This window comes from Alexandromys fortis, unplaced genomic scaffold, assembly GCF_014885135.2.
Source record: "Alexandromys fortis isolate MF-2015 unplaced genomic scaffold, M_Fortis_MF-2015_v1.1 scaffold_31, whole genome shotgun sequence".
Lineage (NCBI taxonomy): Eukaryota > Metazoa > Chordata > Mammalia > Rodentia > Cricetidae > Alexandromys > Alexandromys fortis.
The window spans coordinates 2,005,062-2,029,734 of record NW_026067974.1 but is presented as its reverse complement, the minus strand read 5'-3'; the positions used below and the strand labels follow the sequence as shown (position 1 = coordinate 2,029,734).

The 24,673-nt window shown below is 44.0% G+C and overlaps 1 protein-coding gene and 1 long non-coding RNA gene across 3 annotated transcripts in view; one reads left to right on the top strand and one right to left on the bottom strand.

Annotated features, from left to right (window-relative positions):
- The window catches only part of LOC126510281 (uncharacterized), a 279,138-nt gene that overhangs the window by 61,301 nt on the left and 193,164 nt on the right, over positions 1 to 24,673 (bottom strand). The window lies entirely within an intron of this gene.
- Ankfn1 (ankyrin repeat and fibronectin type III domain containing 1) overlaps positions 1 to 24,673 on the top strand; it is a 322,416-nt gene that overhangs the window by 153,151 nt on the left and 144,592 nt on the right. The window contains exon 3 of the mRNA XM_050156778.1: positions 23,412 to 23,546. The gene's annotated coding sequence lies outside the window, so the exon portion shown is untranslated. The remainder of the gene's footprint in view (positions 1 to 23,411; positions 23,547 to 24,673) is intronic.

The following is a 24,673-nucleotide window of genomic DNA, read 5'->3' as shown; positions in this document are numbered from 1 at the left end:
CATATAGACATCTCTGAGTCGGGCAGTGGTGGCACATGTCTTTAATCCTGGCACTGGGGAGACAGAGGTAGGTGAAGCTCTGTGAGTTCGAGGCCAGCCTGGTCTACAGAGTTAAGTTACAGAACAGCCAGGATTGTTACATAGAGAAACCCTGTCTCAGAAAACCAAAAACTAAAAAAAAAAAAAAAAAAAAAAAAAAAAAAAAAACTCTATTCATTACAATACTGTAGTAATAACTAAGACTGATAAGAACCTATTCAGACAGGCATAGAATTACAGTCCCACAAACCTACCCTCTCCCAAGGCAACCATATTGTTAGTATAGAGACAGTACTTCTATGTTCTTGCCTATATTGTCAAATCTTGAAGCATCTAGACTTTTCTGACACAAACAGGAGAACCGTCTTTGGAGCTGTTTTTTTTTTTTTTTTAACTTGCCTGGAGTATCCTTTTGTGTCAATCATGTGTAGCCACCAGCCCCTTCTCCTTTCTTCTGAGGCTTTTCCATGCAACCCAGTCTGGCCTCGGGCTCCAGATCTTCCTGCCACACAGACTTCCAAGTGCTGGGATTTCTGGTGTGTGCTATCAAACCTGACACAGACAGGCCCCTTTTGTTTTCTCTTTTAAAACACACTAACATGCATGAACTGTACAAAACAAGGTTTCTCATTATGGCGTTTTCATGCATGTATATAATATACTTTGAAACCATGTAGGAAGTAGAGTGAATCTTTGTGAGTTCAAGGCCAGCCTGGTCTACAGAATGAGTTCAGGACAGGCTCCAAAGCTACACAGAGAAACCCTGTCCCCCTAAAAGAACAAACAAAACAAAACAAATTAATATACTTTGATGACCTCTCTTTCCCCACCTGATGGTCCATTGCTCCTCTCAGCTCACTCCCCCCTCTATTCATGTCATGCTCGTGTAGATTAGACAGGTAGAGGGGTAGGTAGCACCCAAACATGAAAGAAAATCTGTTGTATTTATCTGTCTTTGTCTGGCTCACTTCACCGCGTGATGGTCTCCAGCTCTTTTAAAATAGTTGCCTAGTATTCTACTATACAGGTTGTTGTTTATTTCAGTCTAGTAAGTAATTCAGTCCATTCCAACTTTCTATAACTGGGGATGCAATTACAATAAAGCATGTCTTGCTTATCCATAAGTTGCTACACACTTATTAACAAGTAACTATAATTTCCCAGCAATAGATTTATTAGGTTTTACTCATAAATAATAGTCATACGTAATCCATGCTGTGACACGCACACCCCGTCCCAGAGCCCCTTTCTTCCTGGCATCTTCTGAGGATTGTTGTTGATTTTAGAGTAAATCGCAAGCCAAATTTCCAGGCAAGTAATGCTATCTTCCCCCATTGGACTTAATCACTAGAGAATCTCTGCGAGCCAATGATTCCATTAGTCTCGACGTTCAATCATTATTGTCCAACTCAGAAGCAGTTTTGTTGGCCAAGTTTTAAGAGTGAGCATGTATGCAATATTACGTTCAACAAACTCTGTGTGTGTGTGTGTGTGTGTGTGTGTGTGTGTGTGTGATTGCCCTGTTTACACAGCAGCAAACCCAGGAAGCTTTCCCACCCGTCAATGACGTGAATGGCTTATTTACCTGCCACGCAGCATGATGGTGACTATCTGGGTTGATATAGTCTTGGTGTCCCCCAGAGTACTCTGTGACTTGCAACCTCTCGCTTTGTGTCCTTTGGTTACTTCTTACTGGGGTGTTTAGTTTTTCACTACTGCACGTTCTACCCACTTGTTTTCAGTGAGACATGGGATTTGAAAATCTCCCATATGCTGCAGTTGGCTCCCACCCCCTTCTTTAGGGAGTCTGTCGGCAAAGCAGAAGGCCATCTTTGCAAAGAAGTTTGTTAACTTTCCTTATAGATGTGAAGTGACACTAAGTCCCTGAGCTCTGTCAACTGGGACATCCAGAGATCTGTTTGTTTCTATTTTGTGGTGTGTGTGTGTGTGTGCGCGCGCGCGCACGAGCACATATGCATAGAGATCAAAAGTCAGTATTAGGTATCTTCCTCTACTGCTCTCCACCTTACTCTCTGAGACAGGGTCTCTCATTGAACTTGGAGCTCATAAATTTGGCTATACTTGCTGGCCAGCAAGCCCCTGGCAATCTACCCATTTCTGCCTCTTCAGTGCTGGCAGAATTATAAGCAAACACTGTCAAACCCAGCTTTTACTCTGTTTTTTTTTTTTTTTTTTTTTTTTTTTTTTTTTTTTTTTTTTTTTTTTTTTTTTTTTTTTTTTTTTTGCTGCTGGGTATCTACCCATAACCACACCACTTGAAATGCTGTCTTTCCTCCAGTACATAACTTTTCCACCTGTGACACAATTCAAGCACATTTGTGTGGATTAATTCCTGGATTCTCTGTCCTGCTTCCTCAATCTCTGTGTCTATCTTTGTTAATACCACATTCTTAATTGGTTAGAGGGACAGGACCATTTCCTTGGTTTGGGTCCTGGATATGGAAGGGTAGAAAAATCAAACTAAATGTTAAACATGCATGCATTTTTTGTTGGGGTTTCTGTCCTGCCTGGTTCCCACAATTGTTAAGTCCCAAAGAAATCACACAGAGGTCTACATTAGTTTTAAACTGATTGGCTCATTAGCTCAGGCTTCTTAGTAACTCTTATAACTTATATTAGCCCATTATTCTTGTCTATGCTAGCCATGTGGCTCTGTTTCTTTTGTGGCTGGGTCATGACTACGGACTAGGACTTCTTCTTCTTAGAATTCTCCTGTTCTCATTGATCTGCCTCTACTTCCTGCCTGGCTACTGGCCAATCAGCATATATTTAAAAGATAATTGACAGAATATAGACCATTGTCCCACACCATACATTAATTCTCTCTTTGTTCTTGACTGTGTCCATGACTACCTGCTTCAAGATCCTGCCCTGGCTTCCCCACAATGATTAACTATAACCTGGAATTGCAAGCCCAATAAACCTTTTTTCCCCTTAAGATTGCTTTGTTGTAGTATTTTATCTCAGCAACAGAAACAAGACTAAAACATATGCTAACTCTTGAACTTGAGTAGCTTGATCCCTACCACTTTAGTTCCCTTCTTTGGAGTTGTCTAGCTATTTTGTTTGTCTTTTTGCATTATACTGTTTTATATAAAACAACAAAAACAAAACCTACTGGGATATTTATAGGAATTACAGCAAACCTATTTGCCAACTTGAGTGGAATAGAATTTGATTGTGTTTCCTTGGGCTCCCTGGCTTAGCACCCTGGCACTCTGATGAATACTGTGAGGAGACACAGCCCCTACGAGATTCTTGACCATAAGGGAGTGCCTTCAGTCTTCTCACACTGGCAAGTCCGCCAGCTGGAAGCTTGGGTTCATGGGCTTTATCAGCCTGAAGGCCTGCCCTTTGCTAGCCTTCTCGGAACCATTCTTTTGAATGACTTAGTAAATGTTGAATTCATCCAACCGTTTCTAGGCTTCAACTGATATGACCATGTGAATTTTTTTCTTGCATCTGTTCATACAAATAATATTGCTTTTCAGCAGCAAGCCAGCCTTGTATCTTTTAACTACCTACCATTTACTTGGTGTGGAATGCTTTCTATATATTGGTGAATTCCCTTTGCTAATCTTTTTATTAAATATTTATTATTCATAATGTAGATAATGTGTTTGGACCCAAACAACCCTCATTCCTCCCTGCTAGTTATTTTCACATCCTCCCACCTCTGTTCCCTCTCAACATCATGTCCTCTTTCTCTCTGTCTCTGTATCACTGTCTCTGTCTCCCTCTCTCACTTTAATGCCGATTGAGTCCATTTAGGGCCGCCTTAAGTGCATGGGTATGAGACCATCTATTGGAGCAAAGGTAGCCTCTCATGTTCAGAGTTTTATTTATAGGTGTGCAGTATTGTATGTGTGTGCATGTGTGCATGCAGACGCCCATGTTTCTGTGAACAAATGCAGAAGCCAGAGGTCAACATTAAGCATCTTCCTCTATTTTTCTCTGCCGTTCTTTCCTTTTTAGTTATTTACTTTTGAAACAAGGTTTCACTATGTAGCACTATGTAGTCCTAGGTGGCCTGCTAATAAGTATGTCATACTGGTCTTGAACTCACAGAGCTCTACCTGCCTCTGCTTCTGGAGCACTGTAATTAAAGGCAGGCACTAGCAAGCTTCACCTTATATTTCAAGAGAGGGTCTTTCACTGAAGTTGAGGCTCACCTAGTGGCTAGACTAGCTGGCCAGAGCGAACCCCCAGGATCTTCCCATTTCTACCCTCTCAGCACGGGGGTTACAGGTGCGTGCTGCCTTGTTGGGCTTTTACATGGGCTCTGGGACCTGGACTCAGGTCCTTATGTTTGTACACCTCACCCGCTGAACCATCTCCCCAGCCTGTCTTGGATGTGCACATACAAGACAAAAGGGAAGCCACTTCTAACACAACATATCCATCTCCTTGCCCAGTTGCTCTTTCTGTATCTGTTGTGCGCATTCAAGACCCATTTTCTTAGCAAATCAAGTAAGCAATGCATTGTTGTTCACTGCTATCTCCGTGCTTTGCATCAGCGTGCAGGGAGCCAGTCACCCTTCATTACTTCATTACTGAAACCAAGACCATTTGGCTAGTCCAGCCCCAGGTCCCTCTTACCCAGGCTCCAACTCAGAGCTCTGCCTGCCTCTGCCTCGCTGCTCCCATAAGGTCATCGTTTTCAGATTCCACTCTAAGATCACGCGGTATTTGTCTTTTCGTGCCTGGCTCACTTCACTCCGCATTATGTCCTGTAGGTTTATCTGTGTTGCCGTAAACTATAGGGTTCCTTCCTCTTTAAGGCTAACTAACATTTGCCTGTGGACACTGTCTTCTTTATCCATTCATCTGTCCGCGGACGTATATTCCCTATTGTGAAAAATACTGAAATAAACATGAGAATGTAGGCATCTCTTTACCGTGTCAGTTTTGGCATCTTTGGATATACAGCAAATTTGTATGATTGTTCTAATTTTAATTTATCAAGGAGCCTCAATGTTGTTTTCAATAGTTTATAATCCCACTAATACTGGACAGGGTTCCCTTGCTATAAGGTTCCAACCTTATAATTTGTCTTTTCATAATCGATGGACATAAGGTAATTTTAATTTTATTTTGTGTGTATGGGTACTTTGCCTGCATGGAGGTCTGTATACCACTCACATACCTAATGCCGTCATAGGCCAGAAGGGGATTTTGGATTTGCTGAAACTGAAGCCACAGACAGCTATGAGCTGTCATGTGGGTGCTGGGAACCAAACCCAGGTTCTCTGAAAGAGCAGTCAGTGCTCTTAGCTGGGGAGCCATCTCTCCAGCCCCCAGTGGTAGTTTCCAAGACATTCCATTAGTATTGTAGGTGTGAGTATACATGACACACATTTGTCCATCAGAGGGCAACTCTCAGGAGGCAGATCTCTCCTGCTGTGGTCCTAGGGACTGAACTCTGGTTAGCAGGCTTGCCACGGCAAAGCTCTCTTCCCACCCGAGTCATTGCTTCAGCCCCATATGGCAGCTTCTACTCACATTTCCCAATGACTGGGGATGTTGAACATTGCTTTCATAACCCTGATATCAATTTGAAGGTCTTATTATAAGAAATGTTTATTCAGGCCCTTTGCCAAATTTAAAATCTGGTTTGCTTGCTCTTGTGTGGCTGGAGTTCCCATTTTGGAGACTGGCCTGTTATCAGGAGTAGGGTTAGGAATGATTTCTTCCTACTCTGTAGATTGTCTGATTGTCTCCTCATACTCTTGGTTGTTTCTTCTACTGTGCAAAAGATTTTTTTTAAGCTTACTGTGACCCATTTTGTCATTACTGTTGACTTGCTTTGGGGATCAGGTTTTAAAGTAAATTGTTAAATCTGTTTTCAGAAGGTTCTCCCTAAGTTTTATGGTCATCATTTTACAAGGTACAGTCTTTTACTTAGAACACCTGTTATAATATGATACTTGAACTTAGGCACACGTTCACTTTCACTGTCCTGCCTGTGGGTGCATGGATTTCCCAACAAGATGACTGAAGAGAAGCTACTACCTTGTGCTCTTGGCTCCATGGCTAAAGATCTATTGGCTGTGGATATGTGGATTTATTTCTGGGCTCTGCATTCAGTTCCATTAACCTATATATTTGCTTTTTTTAATGTCAGTACCATATTGTTTTGATTACTATAGCTTTGAAGTATGTTTTGAAATCAGATGGTGTGATATCAGCAGCTTTGATCTTCCCTCACAAGATTGCTATGACTGTTGTGCTTTTATGTGACTCCATTTAAATTTTACTGTTTTTTGTCCTATCTATAAAAAAAAGGTCATTGTTATTTTGGCAGAGATTGCACTGAACCGATAGACCCTTAGGCTAGAAAACACACTTTAAGAATGTTAATAAGTGGGCTGAGAAGATGGCTCTGTTGGTAAACACATTGAAATCCTGAGGACTTGAGTTCAATTCCCAGAACCCACATAAAAATATAAAGTGTGAGTCAGGTAGTGGTGGTGCATACCTTTAATTCCAGCACTTGGGAAGCAGAGGCAGGTTGATCTCTGTGAGTTCAAGGCCAGATTAGTCTACAAGAGCTAGTTTCAGGACATGCTCCAAAGGTACAGAGAAACCCTATCTTGAAAAACCAAAAATAAATAAATAAATAAATTGTGGTGGTTTGTGGCTTGTAGTCCCAGAACCACAGAAGCTTGCTGGATAATCCAGTTGACTAACCCAACGCCAATGAGAGGGCGTCTCAAAACAATCATGGATAAACTGAGGAATGACATCTAAACTTGTTCCCTGGCTCCAAATGCACAGCCACAACTATGTGTACACAGACACACATTTGCATCCACAGGAACACCCCACACAAAAATATTAATTCCTCAAATCCATAAATATGGGACTTCTTTCCACTTCTTTGTATTTTTTTTTTTTTTTTTTTGGTTAAATTTGTCCCTCTCTGTGAGTTCGAGACCAGCCTGGTCTACAGAGCTAGTGCCAGGACAGGCTCCAAAGCCACAAAGAAACCCTGTCTCGAAAAACCAAAAAAAAAAAAAATTTAACTTTTGTTGTTAGTAAGTGTGGGTCAAGTCAAGGAACCTAACAGGGACCAGGAAATAGGAAAGAAGATTTTGAGCGAGGGAGTAACGGAGCAATAGAACACATGTGACTGAAAGTGTAAGGGGTACTGTGGTGAGAGACTGCAATGGAGGAACAGGAAAACTAGGAAGAAAAGCAGGGGGTGGGACCCAGCCAAAACTAAGTATGTATCCATTTGTTTTAAATTAAGAAGGAAAAAATATTTTTTAACCTGCTTTCTAGTATCTTTAACTTTTGTTTGGTTTGCTTTTTTTCTTCTGTCTCTAAGTATATATTAAAGATAATTGTACTCAAAAGGTAGAGATATTATTTTTAATTTTTATATGAACTTTAAAATGAATCAGCTATTAATAAGAAAAAATCTTTTTCAAGTTATTCTCTGTATAGTTAAAGATACAATGACAGACTATGGAAATGTTCTTTTTAGAAAATCATGGTGTGTGTATCTGTGTGTCCTGGTGTGTGCCTGTCTCCCTGTGTAATGTGTGATGTATGTATGTGTTAATGTGTGTGTGTGTGATGTGTGTACATGGTCAGACGTATACATGTTCAGATGTGTGGTGTGTGTGTGCACTTGTTCATACATGTTTATGATGTGTGATGTGTGTGTGTTCACGTATGTGAGTGCAGGTGTATTGAGTGCCATGGTATCCATGCAGAGGTCAGAGAATAACCTTGAGTACTGAACCTCACCTCTGACCTTCTTTGAAACGAGATCTTGCTTGTGGCTGTGTACACTAGCTGGTCTTTAACGTACTGGGAAGTCTCCTGTCTCCCTCCCATCAGTGTAGGAAGACTGGGATTGTAGACATGCTACTCTGCCTGGCTTTACAGGCAGGGGTTCACATTCAGGACCTCCTACTTGTCAGCACAGGCTTTACCACAGAGCCATTTCTTTAGCCCTATAACAGGCATTTTTAGGGATAAGCGTATGTGGCTGTGCTCAGTTTCTTAAGCCTCTCCAGGTTCTAGAGAATATCAGAGGAAACACAGGCAGGACACTGTGCACATTTGTATGGGAGGCTTAATTCAGATTCCACAAGATCCATTCATGTAGAATGAAATCTTTTGGAAAAATTTCTCCGTGAAAATCACCAGTGTGGATATATTACAATTTTTATTTCTAAGTGATTTATCCAAATATTATTGTGGATTATGAAATTCTCTCAACAGCTCCAGTTGTTCTGTGCCAGCAGAAAACCCTGGCAATTAAAAGTTACCCAGAATTAATCACAATATTGCATTTGTCAAGATCAACTGAATAACTTATGCTGTTTTCAATTATATAAATTAAAAATCAAGTTACTAAAATTATACATTGAGGACATAAAACATGAATTTCCTGAAAAAATCAAGTCAGAAAAAGATATTATGATCAATCAAGATCACATTAATAAAATCTTAATATTTATGACACCAGACTTGACACTCCCATTCTCGGAGAGGCTGAGGTAGGACTGTGTGAGTTCTGGGCCAGCCTGGGCCACATAGTGAGCCTGAAGCCAGTCTGTGCTCAAAATGAGACCCTGTCCAAGTAAAATTAACACTAAGATATTATACTTTTTAGAATTTTCCATTGTTACTCTTGTACCACACCCTATCACACTATAGAAGTGATGTCATATTTTTAAAGAATTTATCATTTAGCAATGTTTCCTACTTTTTGAATAAGCTCCATAGCTCCATATTTTTGATTAACACTGACTTCCAAAAAAGTGTATGGATAGCTAGTCCCTTAAGTGGTAGCCAAGGCTGATTCCCATTGGCCCGAGTCACATGATCATCCCTTAGCCAATTACTACAGTGATTGATGCTCTTCCTGGTCAAGGGTTAAACTCACTCAAGCCACATTCAGGCTGTCCTATCTCACCACCCCTGGAACGTTTTGAAGGGCAGCAGCACTGGGCGAAATAGATCATGAATGGAGCTGCTCCCATCCCCTCTGCTCTCATGTGAACGTATGTGAGCAAGAGGCTCAGTTGATGCTGTGCTAGCAAGCTGTTTTATGGAATTCCAACATGGTTTTACTTTTACCTCAGGATCATTCTTCAGCATGCAGTCATGTCCAGTTAGTTAATGGGACTGGAAGTGGTCCTCTTACTAGCCATCACTCACTGGTTGAGTGGAGGTGGTGGTGGTGGTGTGTGCGTGCATGCATGTGTGCATGTGTGTGTGTGCACATGAGAGTCCCACTACATGGACTCTGAGGCCAGAGGACATGCTCAAGTCTTTGGACCTTCCTTCCACCTTGTTTGAAACAAGGTCTTTGGATTTGTTTGGGCTTTGTTTTGTTGGTTTGGTTTTGCTATGTACTCTGAGTGGTTAGGCCTATAATTTCACAAGAATTTTCCTGTCTACCTCCCATCTCACCACAGGACACAGAGATTAAAGATACTCTCTATCCCATCTCTGGATTTCCATAAATTCTAGGAATTTGAATTTAGATGATTGTGTTTTTCTGACAAGTACATTATCACTGAACCATCTACCCATCTGAGTCAATCCTACAAGCCGATTTGCTAGTAATTCCCTCTAAGAAATAAGAACATGGTGCATCAGATCAAGTAACTTGACAAAGATTTACATGTAGTAACAAGCAACCTAGAATCCTTACTCTCCTCAGTTTTAAATGATATTTCTGTTCTGATAGCCTACCCTTTCATAGAGAGATAGCCAGATTAGGCAGCCCACCTCCTTAGTGTTCCCCAGCATCCTGAACCTGAAGGGCTCCTAACCATGCAATAGAGGGAACTATAGATTCATAGAAAAGAAGAAAGAGGTGATTTTAGGTTAACTAAAAGCCATAGAGTTGTTTCCTTTTTCACACAGACCCTGAAACTGTAACTCTGGGGTCCTTGTGTGATGTCTGATGCAGTCTGACTGGACTTCAAAATTTCCAGCACTCAGGGCTTCCAAGCTCAAAAATGAGCTCTTCTTATTCAAGTGAATATGTGTTCCACTGGGACACATACAGCTCTCTTTGACCTATTTGAGTTTATTTCAGTTAGTTAAGATATGCCATGTTGCAGTGAACTCCATAGTTGGCTGATGAGACAACACTGCTCCTGGATGCTTGATTATAGACAGAAGTTTCTCTCCTGCCAAGTGCCACAGCTGTTCAGTTCCAACAAAACACACGGATGCTTATATTAATTATAAGCTAGTTGGCCTATTAACTCAGGCTTATTATTAACTAGCTCTTACAGTTTAAACTAACCCATAATTCTTATCTATATTCGCTATGTGGCTTGGTACCTTTTATCAGTGAGGCATTCTCATCTTGCTTCCTCTGCATCTGGTTGGTGACTGCAGACTGAGCCTTTCATCTTCCCAGAATTTTCCTAGTCTGGTTGTCCCACCTATACTTCCTGCATGACTACTGGCCAGTCAGCATTTTATTAAACCATTATGAGTAACAAATCTTTACAGTGTACAAGAGCAATATCCCACGGTACTTCCCCTCGTCTTCTTTTCAAAATAAGAATTCTGAATCTAATCTTATTTGTTTAGTTTTTTTCCTGACCCCCATTAACCATAACAACTTGTAACCCACATTCTAGATGAAGACAAATATCCACAATCCATTTTGGAAGGTGGTTCAGTCTGATGACATGAAGCCTCTAAAATCAAAGCAGCCAGCCACTGGCTCTTACCTTGATCTCATTCTGAAATGGAGATCTTGCCTCCAGGAACCTCTCAGAATGAGACTGTGTCTGAGAGCTGCCTCCTCCCTCTAGGGTTGGGATTAAAGTCATGCACCACCTGGTTCCTATGGCAACTAATGTGGCTACTGGGATTAAAGGTGTATGTCATTGCTGGCTGGTCTGTAAGACTAGCCAGTGTGTCTGTTTTACTTTCCTGATCCCCAGGCAAACTTTATTTATTAAAATACAAGTGAAATGCCACCCTACTTCTTGATCCTCTCATGCACATATCTAGAGAAATAGAGAACATGTCCTGGGGGGTTTTGTTAACTGCTCTGAGAAGTAAATGTTCTCTGGACTTGCAAGGGGCATAGTCAAGTCCTAGTCTTCCTTGTCACTGCAGTGAATGAGCAATGGAAATGGGTGGCTCTGTTCATGTGGGACAGAGTGAGCACTGAGGACCCGAGGGCTAGGCGTGTCTGCAGTTGGAATGTCAGTGCAGGGGGAGGCCTTACCACCATCATCTCCAGCATCTATCAGTAAAATTGTGATGTTTCTCTCCGGACGATGAATGGAATGAAGACCACCAACCTCCAATTCTATCCACCATTTTGCTTTTGGGTAAAGAGCATCCTATAGGGCTGGAGATACTAAGGAAGGAATGCATCAAGTAGAGACGACACATAATACTCTGCTTCTTGCTGCAGAGTAGTCTAAGGCCAAAGATTGCTCTTGTGTCCACCTTCAGGGAAGTTCAGAGTCACATCAGTGTAGGAAGGGTCTTGGCAAGGGAACTTGAAAATGAAACCCAGACTTGTAGTCCAAGGGCAAACCCAGTGTCCTTGGGAACAAGCCATAAATAACAGAGAGGCCAAAATGACCTTCCTAAATGCATACTTACAACTTTTCCCCTTTGTTTTATTTGATTTTTCTCTCCCTTAAGTTCATCATATACCTCTTTGTCACTGTGTGATTTAAGCAGGTGTCCCTGATAATTGATGATCTATCTGACATTCTTATAAAAATAGAGAAGTTTTTTTATTATTATTTTCAGCTCAGAGTGATCATAACACGGACCATGGCATTTACAGGGGGTATTGAACATAAAGGGTGGACTGCCTTTATAATCATCGGGTTCCATCTAAGGCCAAGGACTCCACTCCTGTGTTTGTGAACACACAACCATCTTCCTTGCTCCTCCTCCTTCACCTTAGTACACTGAATTCCCACTGTAATAAAGGTTTCATGGGGTTCTGCCTCCAGTGCCAAGAACTGATGTAAAGTAGCTGTAAGGATCAGCCGAAGAGGTGTTCCCATTTGTCAAACAGATGAAACATTCCTCGTGACGGTTAGAAGGTGAGCGATTTGGCAGAAGGGGGTTCACAGACCAGTCACTCAAATATTAGCTCAGGAGCACCCAGGCTGTGCAGTGAATGAGAAGGGGGGGCCTGGGAAAGGGTGAGGAGGCTCTTTTGAAATGTATTTACTTAGCAGCTCACTGAAGGATGAAGGAGCCTTTCTCAGATTCCATCTCGGGACCCTGGACTCAAACACCAAAAGAACTATTCCTGGGAGACTGTAAAAGCTATTTTGATTGGCACATTTTGGGTGGGCAGTTGAAGTAAGGCATCAGAGGAGGAAGAGTGTTCTTTACAAACTGACTTGCCATCACCACTACCCAGACTCCCGATGAAATTGCCCTCCTCCCCAAAGGGGCTCAACAACATCACTACAGGCTGGGACTCTCCAGTGTTAATAGGTACCAATCTCATCAACGGAAACATCTTATAAGCTTATCAAAGACAACATGAATAGAGATGGCATCCTAATAACATGTCAACAATCCTTGGTTTATTTATTTTTAAGCAAACATTAATGACCCTGATGAGGAACTATTGCAAGCATCTTTAAGTGCCCTCTAGGGGCTCACGTGGTCATTTAGATTGACTCAGAAGCCTCAGAGCACAGCAATCCAAACCAGGAATACTTGGAGAGAAATACAGCATCTGGTCAAAGACTCCCTTCTCTTGTCCATGCTCCATCAGCCTCTGGGTTTCACAGCTGTCTGAGCACTGCAAATGGACCTTCAGAGAGCATTGCTTGGTCCCCTCTCTCAGTAGGGAAGAAGGCTGATCATGTGAAAAGAACAAGAGGCTCTTTCAGAAGACTTCAGTCACTGTCAAGAGATGCTGCAAGTTGACCTGCTAGATTCTTCTGCAGAACAGCTCTGCTGTCCTCTCCTTTGAGGTCTTGGTTGGCATGACTCCTACCATGTTGTTCCAGTTTGCTTGGTTGTTTTGAGGTGAGGGAAGGCTGGGAAGCCTTTTGAGAAGTGCTTACATGGAGGATCAGAGCCTAGACTACCATTCCATGTCATGGCCACTTGTTTTTTTGTTTGTTTTGTTTTGTTTTGTTTTGATGTCATATTGGAGTAGCAGGAGGGAAGAGACTCCAGCAGGAGTTAAAGACCACCCACAGAGGAAGCCCTTTTCTCGTGGTTTCTTGTTATGGTCATTGTCCTGGGTGGCTGATCACATCAGGTTTATCATCTTGGCTGTGGATGAAGCTGGGAGCAGGGTAGGAAAAAGTAGGAAAGGCCAGTCCATCCAACACCCCGTTAGACCACCTGCAGTTGGGCCGTTGATATTGACAGCATCATTATGCCCATGACATCCAGCCCAAGTAACTCATTTCCTGATATGCCTAATGTATAAGATGTAATTTGGTGAGCTTTTGAAGAAAGATGTCTCCTCTCGTGCTTTGCTTTGCCCTAATATGGCAAATAGCGATCACGGCCAGGAAGAAACAGCTCTGCTGTGTTGGGCTTTTGAGTTTGGATTGTGTCTGCAAACCACACAAGGCAAGAAATATCAGTGATTGGAATGATAGACATCACAGGGTCATTGCATGTCCTTGGAGCAACCTTTGTGTCAGCAAACCTCTGCCTTTACCCTGTGCATGACTGGGACATTCTATAAATAACACCAAATTAGTTAATTATTGGTTCTAGTGGGTAGGGGTTGGGTGGGTTTAGACAAGAGAGGGCCAAGGTCACAAAGGCTTCCTAAAGTGGAAAAATCACATGAAAAATCAGAACTATGACCCATGTGTTGTATCCAACAGCCAAGCTGCATTTTTTTTTCCTTTGAAAAATAGACAAAGTAGGATATGTGCCTCGGAGTTCTCTTTAATTCCATTCAACGAAACACATATGTATTAAAAAATCATCTTCCTTGCACAATATGGGGGGGTGTCAAAAGTTAACAAGTGAGGAGTCTTGCCCTCAGGGAGGTTCTAATCTAGGATGTAAAGTAGGTAGACCCCAAGTATTTCTTATAGAAGTAGCCACAAACGGAGAATGCTATCAGAGGCACAGATACCTCAGCTAGAAAGTGAAAGTCACTTGGTCCATAAAAGAGAGATGGACTAGAGTCCCATGCCTAGTAGGCAGAACACCTTCCAGAGAACATCGGCCAATCAGAGGTCATCTAAGTGAGTCTAGTCTACTGAGACTCTGATTTGAGTCAAGGCCTTGCTTCCACGAAAGAGGATCCCTCTGATAGCTAACTGTTTCTTGATCATCATAGGACATGATCAGTTCCAAGCATCCCAGCTGAAAACAGAGAAGCCACTGCAGGGATGCGCTAAGAATTTTTCAGTCTTTTCTCCTACCCTTTCATCTGCCATGGCACCTGTGTTGGAGAAGGCCGCTTGTTCTTTCCGGCCGCCCAGCTAGCTTACACCTGAAATAATCACATGGATACTGTATCAATTAAATTACGTCTTGGCCCATTCGCTCTAACTTCTTATTGGCTAACTCTTACATATTAATTTAACCCATTCCTATCAATCTGTATATCACCACGAGTTTGTGGCCTACCAATAAAATTTCGGCACATCTATCTCCTGCAGCGGTTCCATGGCGCCTTGTCTCTGCCTTCCTTCTCCCAGCATTCAGTCCAATTCTCCCCGCCTGCCTATGTTCTGCCCTATCAACAGGCCAAGGCAGTTTCTTTATTCATTAATGGTGATCACAGCACACAGAGGGGACTCCCACTTCACTGTCCTCTTGACTTTGGAACACTACATTCTGTTTTGAGAAGGCTCCTGGTACCAGTGAGAAGATAAAAATGGACTCAGGACTAACACTTTGAACTGCACCTATTTTAGGCATTAACATTTACTTTATTAAGAGAGTGGGAGGGGTGCGGGGAGAACACAGAAAGAGGAGGAAGTCTGCCGAAAATTCAGCTAGGTTTCTTGTCTGTGTGCATCATGACGATTGCCCGCAACCATTTTTACCTGTGTGTTGTTTGCATGCTTGCCTTTGGGCTGCTTTTCATGCCTGTTCACGCCCGTGTGATTTGATGGGCATGTATGTGTAGATACAAGGTTTTGGAGAAGTTAGAACCAGACAATCTGTTCATTGCTTTCCTATCTTCATCTGAGCAAGCACTCCCCGACCCCACCCTCACCCCTGCTTATGAACCATCAGATCCTAGGGCATTCACCGTTTTCTTCTTAATTTCTTTGAGAATCCTGTCCAACATGTTTAAAGTAGGTAAAGACACAGAAATCATCTCTGGGTTTGAATTGCCAGGAAAAGCGAGTAGCCCAAAGGGAGAGGGATTCTCATACCTCTATAGGAACCACAGTACCCTACCATCACCCCACCAATGTCCCAACCTCACAGTGTAGCGGCACGCTTGAGACCCATTAGCACCAAGTTTGTTGCACACCCTGTTCGTTATGACCAAATCCGGTATAACACAGAACATAGATGGCCTTGGGGATGGTGTTAGGCCAAGCAACCTGGGCAGACTCCTCTCGGAAAGATTTAGGTGAATACTGCCACCTATTGGCAGGTGACATATATGCTTCTGGTTCCAAATTTGCCCTCACCCTGTGTACATGCTCATCAAAGCCAATCTCATTACTCAGCTGGCCAAAAGGTAGTAAGAGCCCGGCGTCCACAATTCTTGCTACATCTGGGATGACGATCGAGTCAGCTTGCTCATAGAGTGCATCGGCGGTCGGAGGCCACGGAGTGAGGCCGCGGTGCCAGGCGCCTTGCAGTGGGAGGCCTGGGTTTGAGTCTGAGCTCAGCCCTTACGTGCATATAAACCATCTAGTCCATCTCTCTGCACCTTGGTTTCCCCATCAAGGAGTGGCTAATCCTATTTTGCAGAGTGTGAGACTCGGGCGCTGTTTCTGGGTGGCACACAGAATGCAGGAGAGGGACAACACTGACGTCTTATGTTTGCGCCAAGCCGTAAATAACAACCCTTTGCCACGCAGTGATTGGTGTTACGACAAACCTCATGTCTTTGGGGGGGCTCTGGCGAGCTCCTCCATGGGGGTCAGTTCTCCTTGGGCAATGCTCCTTGTCTACCAGACTATCTTTGACATCCAAAATTAAGACAGTGTGAACATAAATATCGGAATTTTAAGTGTGCCAATTAAGAAAATGAGGATAAATGGGCTTCATTACCAAACGTCTCTCGACTACCCTGGAGGATATATGGGGTTGAGTCGATAAAGAGTTATGATAAAAACTTAGGAGCCGCGTATAAATGGGGCTTTGTGACCTGCTGGATAAGGTTGTACTGAGAGCCAGACCTAGGAGGCTCGCATTCCTGCCTAAGCATGGTGTGGGGATCCTGGGCTCCTGCAGACAATAGGGGATTCATAGCTGGAGAATTCTAACGACGACTGAGAGGGTGGCAGGCAGAACAAGAAGACTTTTCAGGAGTTCAGGGGCTCTGATTATCACGTCGTCGGAGCTGCCGTGAGCCGGGAGGCTGCCGGAGAGGCGCACAGAGCCGTTCTTGGAAAGCTGTCACTGAAGGGTTTGTAACCTCCCTAAGAGAATCGCGCTTCTCAAAATCCTCAGTCTGGAAAACCTCCCATGACCAGTCCAGATCAACACTGTGCAGTGGCTACACAGGGGGGGGGGGCGGGGGGGAGTATGCGGGCCACCTCTGCCTGAAAAATTTTTCTGAATGTCGTATGTCTAGGCTCCTAAGACCCAGGGACAAATTCCCACAAGTGGGTTCCCCAACATATAAGGAAGCTGTTGCTTTTGTTCTGAAAGGTTATCTGGGGCTTAAAACAAAATCATCAAGAAATAGCCTGTCTGTGAACAAGTCTGCACATTCTGACAGGGTCTGTCTGGGACTGAATAGCCAGCACCCTTTCTTTCTCCTTTCGGGTTTAGCAGTGTGAGTATGGGGGGGGGGTGGGGGGAGAAGGGAAAGAAGGGGGGGAGCATGGCACTCATTACTGACAACTTCACACATAATAAGCATATGTTCCAATCCTCCCTGGGTTGTTCATTTTCCTTTCTTTTTTTTATGTCCCCCTTTTAGATGTTTTTGATAAATGGCATGTTTTATTTGGGGGTAGAAATAAAACACAGACCCCTACTAACCGGCAGCTACACCCCAGGGCCCTAAGGAAGGTGAAGAGAGTACAGAACGGAAGTGGGCTGGGCAGCCTCGCTGCTGACCACAGGGAAGGACTGGCCACCTTCTTCTCATAATTTAATTTTGAGAGTCTGATGAAAAGGCACTCCCTAAATTGAAAGAGGTGAACAGGGAAAAAAAGAGTGAAAATTATTCAAATGGTCATCAAAGAGTAATCAGTTTAAATTTATGTCTTGCAAACAAACCGCATGTTACTAACCCCAGGGTAGACAGACGTTAGCAGCAATGATATATATGGGAAGGATTTTTCATAGGAACGGACATTACAGGCTTGTGATAAGGGTGGACTTGGGCCTAACTTCTCAAGCATTCCAAACTTCCAGGTGATATGTTGCCAAGCAGATGACAGAGGACAAAGAAGAGTCTTTCGGTTGACCAGGCCCACCTTATTTATTTTATTAAGACAAGAGGGAAAAACTAAAGCCCAGTAATAAGAATTCCCTTGCCAGGGTCACAAGAGGAACAGGTCTGGGGTGCAAGCACAGACTCCCATTTCCAAACCCCAGTTCTTTTCCCAGAACTAAACGGTTGGGGAAGAGGGCAAGCTGTGGCAATGGATGAGGAAGTTCTGTTTCCAGGACAACCATTATCCCTAACAAAGGAGGAAAAACATCAGCAAAGGCACCAGGGTGCTGCTCCAAGTAGCTCACTGTCTTAATCAGATCTTTATTAGACCCAGATTCTTTATCAGACACTAACTGCTTTGCAAAATGGCCTGAGTTGCTGTGGTTCTTTGGCCCTGTACTTTCTCTACCTAAAAACATGTACACAGGCTGAATCATGAATGCTATGGTTGTGCCCTGCAATAATTAATATTGTCATCATTTGCCAATACGTAGGTTAAACCTTATATATTGTTCTCTTTTCATTATGGCAGATTACTCAGGCATATGAATAGGGTTCAGTGATATATATATATATATGTGTGTGTGTACATATATATGTATATATATGTGTGTATATATACATACATACATACATACATACATACCATTCACAGATCCACAGATTCAAGGCAAATTTCATCAAATCCCAATGCCATTACCAAAGAACTAGAAGGAAAAAAATCCCCCAAAAATATATCTAGAAGCATAGGAAACCCCTAAGACACAGGTAGAAAACCTGGAGGGCATCACAATTTTATATCTCAAAGCGTGCTACAGAGCCATAGTAACCAAAACAGAATGATGGTGGCATAAGAACAGATCCATAAACCCATTGAACTGAATGCATATCCCAGAAATGAACCTACGTAGATTAAAACTTTGAAAACCACCTTTGGCTTCTTTCTGTCAACGAAACCATTTCTGCCTCCAAAGTGCATCCCGCTCCCATCTCTTCATTTGCTTGTCTTGAGCCCCGAGCATCAGCATCTCCCTACTTCTGAGTTCTCACTACTCTCCTTGATTATCTTCCGTGTCTAGGTCAGAGAGCTCTTGCTCAGCTACACCGACGTTCTGCAGGTATCCTTGTCTCTACCAATAGGAAGTCCAGACTCAACACACCATCAAGCCTTCCTCGGGCTACTCAGGTCTGCTTTGTGAGACAAGTCCTAATGAGCGCACCTGATACTCTTCTCTTCAGCCCAGTCCCAGGGACCTACTCGTCTCTCCCACAGCCCAAGGGCTCCATGCCTTGACCTCCTCCCCTTGTTTCTTGCCAACCTGCAGGAGCCATTTTTCCTCCACAACCAATTACAGTACAACCTTCTCTAGCTCCTCCCTCCACGTTCCAGAAGGAAGTGGCCAGGCGCTCTCTGTGTACACAGTTCAGGTCCTCTGACGGGTACTTCTCCGTCCCGCTTGTATTATTGTCAGTTGCATCTCTGTCACTGAGCACGTCTCTTTTGTCTCTGAAAAGCTAGCCCACTCTCCTTCATGCCCTTCCAAGCACACAGCTTCACTAAATGTCTCTCTTTCTTAGAGTTCACTGAGCAGTTATTATCTGCAAGGCATTAGGCCAAGAACTGCTAGGACTGGAAGAGACAGGAAAAAAAAAGAAAAAGAAACGCAACCCCTTTCTTCAAAGGACTTTTTAATAGAATCAGTGAGGCATGATGACAACCTAAGCACGGAAGATGGCTGTGGGGGTGGATCTGGGTGGAGGGACTTTCTGCGAGTGGAAGGAACATTCTCAGTGTTCCCAGTGAGGGCACTGGTGTTAGCCCAGGAGGGAGGGAGACGGGAAAGCACAGAAATCTGCTTTGAAATCCCCAGTCTGCGCTGCAGTCATTAGTAAACTCCCCCATCAGTCCGGCCCATCTAAGCCATCCAGTCCATCCCCCACACACCCGAGTCATCTTCCGGCAAGAGTGATCGTGAAACTCCCCATTTGAGGGCCTGCTGTTCAGTGAATCAAGCGTCGGCTAATTGCAGGCTTATGCTAGGAGTTATGGAGAATACCGGCTTGTAGACATGACACAAACCCCAGGAAACATCTGGAGAACAAAACAGCAAGAACATGCTGTGAAAGTGCTAGGGAGAGGGAGACAGATGAGGGTGTGATCAGGATGGGCTGCGATTCACCGAAAAAGGATTAGTCAGAGGAGGCGAGTCTTCTGTGCATGCGCTCAGTGAAAACGCAGACAGGACGTACCAAGAGACCTTCAAGAGCTTCAAATCCGGAGGCCTCCTCCCATTGGCCTTCAAGCTACCCATTCTCAGTTACCCATTCATGTACCCAACAGGCCCATGCTGAGCACTTTGAGAAAACACTATGTATTTCCTGATCACTTTCTAGACACTGGAACCCACCATTGAACAAGACACCTTAAGTCATCCAAGCTCTACCGTGCAGTGGAGATGAGTGAAACTGAACAAGTGCCCCAAAGGGTGATGGGAGAGTCCTGGGTACCACACCTCAGATCTCAAAGCAAGGATTCATGAGCCCAAATTCCCAGAAAACACCACTAAGAGATGAAGTCTAAGCTGGAACTCCAAGGCTATGGAGGAGTTACCCAGTAAAAGGGGACTCACCCACTAGCCAGAACATGGTGTACAGAGGCCTGGTGTTAAGAGAACATCCAAGGAACCAAAACATATTCAAGATGACGGTGGCTGAGAGCAAGTAGAGCGGATGGAGAAATTAGGGAGCCAAGCAAAAAGGAATGATTTTCCCAGGGTGTGCCAGGAGCTCACACCTGTGGGTAACAGGCAAGTGTGTGATGCAATGTATTTAACTTGCTAAGGACTTGACAAACAGCTGCTGAAGAATAGAGTAGTGGGTGGGTAGATGAGTCCTGAGCTAACTTTGCCAAGGACTTGGACCATTTGAGCCCACACTGAGCATAGATTATGTGTCCTTTACTCCAAATGCTTAGGACTGAATGTCTGGCAGATTTGGGTTTTTAAACCAGTCCTATACATAGAATGAAGCATCTTATGATTCCAAACCAAGTCTTGTAACCTAAAGGTGTTTTTATATAACATTTTTAATAACAATAATTATAATTATATATAATAATATAATTATTATTAATAATTTTGATCATGAAGCATGGTTTCTTGGTATGGGCTTCTCCACTTGTTGGTGTTGCATAAAGTTGCAGGTATCAGAGCATTTTGGACTTTGGGTTTTAGATTAGGATGTTCCCAGATGTTGTGTTACTCTGACATAAGGTGTTATCCCTTCAGGGTTGCACTGAGGTAGAAATCTTGACCCACACCCCCATCCCACTCCCTGCCCCCAGAAGTCTCTGATCTTAATAGACTTACTCAGAGTCACTTGACTTTGCCTAACAAATGGAATAAAAGTAAATCTGCATTGAAGTCTGGGTCAAAGGTTCTCTAGGTGTCCTGGTAAACCTTTTTGCCTGGGAGTCACTGGGCTTAAGCTGCAAAAGAACAACCCGAATGTCTCTTAATCCCAGATGGAAAATAAACAGCCTTCTGATCCACGTGGACAGGCATATTCCCAAATTAAATTATTTATAACAAGGCTCCATTGATACATTCAGCCTAGGAGAAAAAGGGAAGGGAAGACCTGCAAGGTAGCTCAGCCTCCAAGGTCTTCAGGTCTATCCCCAAGTCTGAAGATCTAAGTTCAATCCTCAGGACTCCTGTGCTGGAATAAGAGAAGCAGTTCCTGAAAGTTGTCTGCATGCCCTATAGTGCAATGCACACATGCGTGCGCGCACACACACACACACACCTCCACCTCTACCTCATCAACTAAACCTTTTTTAATAAGGCAAAAGTTCTAGAGAAAGAGAAAGCTCTAAATTCTCTAATAAAAGGAAAATTAGTTCACTTTTTTCTCTATCTTTCTTTTTTTTCTTCCTTAAAGCATGGTTTCCTTGTATAGCCCTGGCTCTCCTGGAACTCACTCTATAGACCAGTCTGGCTTTGGACTCAGAGACCCACCTACCTCTGCCTCCAATGTGCCATCTGACTCAGTGGTTAAGAACACTGGCTGCTCTTCCAGAGGACTAGGTTCAGTTCCTAGCACTGACACGGCAGCTCACAACTGTCTATAATTCCAGTTCCAGGGGATCTGACACCCTCACACAAATATACAGGCCGACAAAGTACCAAGGTACATAAAATAAGAATAAGTGAATCATTTTTATTTTTTTAAAAAAAGAGGATAGAAAAGAAAGACAACTGTAGAAAACCATGCTGAGCTCTTCCTTCGGGCAGCCAGGTTGTCAGGTTTTCTGCATCACTTTTGCCCTTCCAGACAGCACCTTGTGTGTCCCAGGATGGCTTCTAACTCCGGACACAAACTTGAACTTCTGATCCTCTTGTCTTCACCTCCCAAGTGCTGGGATTACAGGCGTATACTACCATGTCCAGCCGATGGGGTGCTGGAGAGGGAGCCGCCTGTTAGGTGAGCCTCCCACCAACGGAGCTACCTCCCCAGCCCCTTCTGGATCATTTTCTTACCTCAAATGCCAGCTCCCCACCTCCGGAGCAGCCACCTGCCACTTGTCAGAGTGAGCCGGCGGACTCCAGGATGTCGCCAGAAAGGGGGCGAATGTTCATGGACACAAGATGCTCTGCCCATTATCTTAGGACGTGACCAGCCCCCAGTGAACATTTTCTCTCCCTGCTTACGAAGAGATGATTTCCCAATCCCCTGCAGACTCACACTCAAGATTCCGAGGTCGGTTTGTCTCCAGGCATAAATGACAGAGCAGATACAGCGTCTAATCAAAGAGTTCAAAATTATATCTGAAGTCTTTATAGCAGCTAAGCATTCGTCTGGCAGACAGGCTATCTTGAATAGAGCTTTACAGAAATCCTTAATGCTGTTGCTAGGTTAGGGCTGTGTGTGTGTGTGTGTGTGTGTGTGCGCGCACACGCGCGCACGCTCGCACGCGGGGGAGAGTTTTATATATGTGCTCATCAGTGACAAATCCTCCCTAGCACAGCCAACATGTACAAAGGTCATTGTTTCAGAGGGAGACATAAGCGAAGCCTTCTTGTACGGCTTTCGAGGAAATCTGTTTCGTGTGTTGCGTTAGTCTTGTGAAGTGCCGCACTGGGGAGAGAGCCAGGTATACCCATATGTGGCTGGCACAGAAACAGCATTGGAATCTTCTTCGTGAGGCTAAGCCTCACAGGGTCCTCAACCCGCTGTTTGCTGACTGCTTTCTCACTCTTGAAAACCCATGCCTAGGCTGAGCAGCCCCAGAATTTATAAGGGCCCCCCCCCATCTAAAGATCTAGGGGAGGGAGGGGATGTAGCTGCCACCTGCGTGCTTCTGGATTCAGGCAGCTATGGGAGCATGTCACTTGAAGGGGCTCTTGAGTCACAGGTGATAATTCTCCCGCTCCACTAATGTGGTGCAGAACTAACCGGCTGCTTTCCGGTCCCTTTGTGGACCCTTGAGTGACAGACAGTTGGTTCTGATTCAGTATTGTGTGCTGAGTGATCCCTGCAGATACAATAGGCTAAACACACACTGAAGTCATGACACCCTTTTACTACACACACACACACACACACACACACACACACACACACACACGCTTCAGAAAGCCAGCCTTCCCCCGCTGCAGTCCCGAGAATGTACCTCGATTCTAAGCCAAGCTGTTTCCCTCGTCCTCCTCGCCCCGTGCATCATTCACGCTTTTATTTTGCATTAGGAGCAGTTTAGTGATCATGGACTTCGGCTCTTGCCTGGAGTGATCCTGTTCGCATTTTATTCTTTGCACAGAATAGGAAGGAGGTTTGCTTGCTTTGCGCAGAAGCTGAGCTACAGGAGAAAGCAGAGCCAATGTGATTTATTGAATGAAAGCACTGGACCCTTCCCAGCAACTTGTTCCTCTGCTGCCTCGAACAGCTTAAGCTGGTAAGTCAAATTGATTGTTGTCTTTCTCCGTGTATAAATGTGGGGCTTTCTCAGTCGTGGGTGATTTTTTAAATGTGTTTGTGTTAGTGTGGTTTAATAAATATATTTAAATATATATACATATTTTTAAATATCTGCGTCTTCCAAAGTTTGCTGCAGGTGGTCCATGGGGAATACAACCAAGCATGCACACAGTGGTCTGCTGTGGTACATACACTGCCGTGTGGAGCAGCAAGGATGAAGGTGGGGGCGGCCCATGTTTGACAACTGGGCAGTTTCTTTGCAGCCAGCTTAGTCACATGAATTGCTTGCATAACTGATTGCCATTAGCTATTAGAAAAGAATGCCTGTCTGGTGGTAGAAAGCATTTTTCGCTCGGGCTCCTGGATACCTCAGAAAATACCTGTTGGATCAGGTAAAGGTGAGCCCTATCATACTGATGATCCAAACTCAGGCACGCTGTTTTGCAGGGTAGGCACGCAGAATGTGAGCTCAGGGATCTGTCCATCGTGGGTCAGCCTGTCCATCAATCACATGAAGACTGTGATAGTGAAGATCCCTGCCAGAGTAGCAGGGTGGACATTCGAGGTCTTGCTTGACCCTGTGTGGCCTCCGTATTCACTGCTATCCTGTAGGTAGGGTGGATTCGAAGTGCGACATTGTAAGTGTCCCTTTGTCTATGCCGGATGTTGGTATGTCTGTGGCCACAAGTAGTTCCCTACCCTGCTGGCTTCTGAAAACCCTGGTATTCACTTGCCTTCTCCATTTCCTAAGTAAGATATAAGTGGACTTCTGCAGAGGGGAAAAGGGAATTGGAGAAAGCTATCGCTTTCCCTACGGTCTCTTAGCTGGTTTCCTCAGTCTTGTTTGCTTGGCTACCCCAAGGCTTTATGGCAGCCTCAATCCATCTCTGGTGAGTGAGTTCAGAGTCCGTATAAATGTCATACATGGGGAGTTTAATGCCTTCGGTGTGCTCCCTCTGCTGTAGATCACTGGCCACTCAGCTGAAGCTGTGGCCTCGGGGGCTGACAAAGATGGATGATGTTAGAACAGTGATCAGCAGGATTCTTCAAATACAATCTGGAGTCGGGAGGTCTGAGAGATGGGTGAGGTTCCTCCTCGTTGAA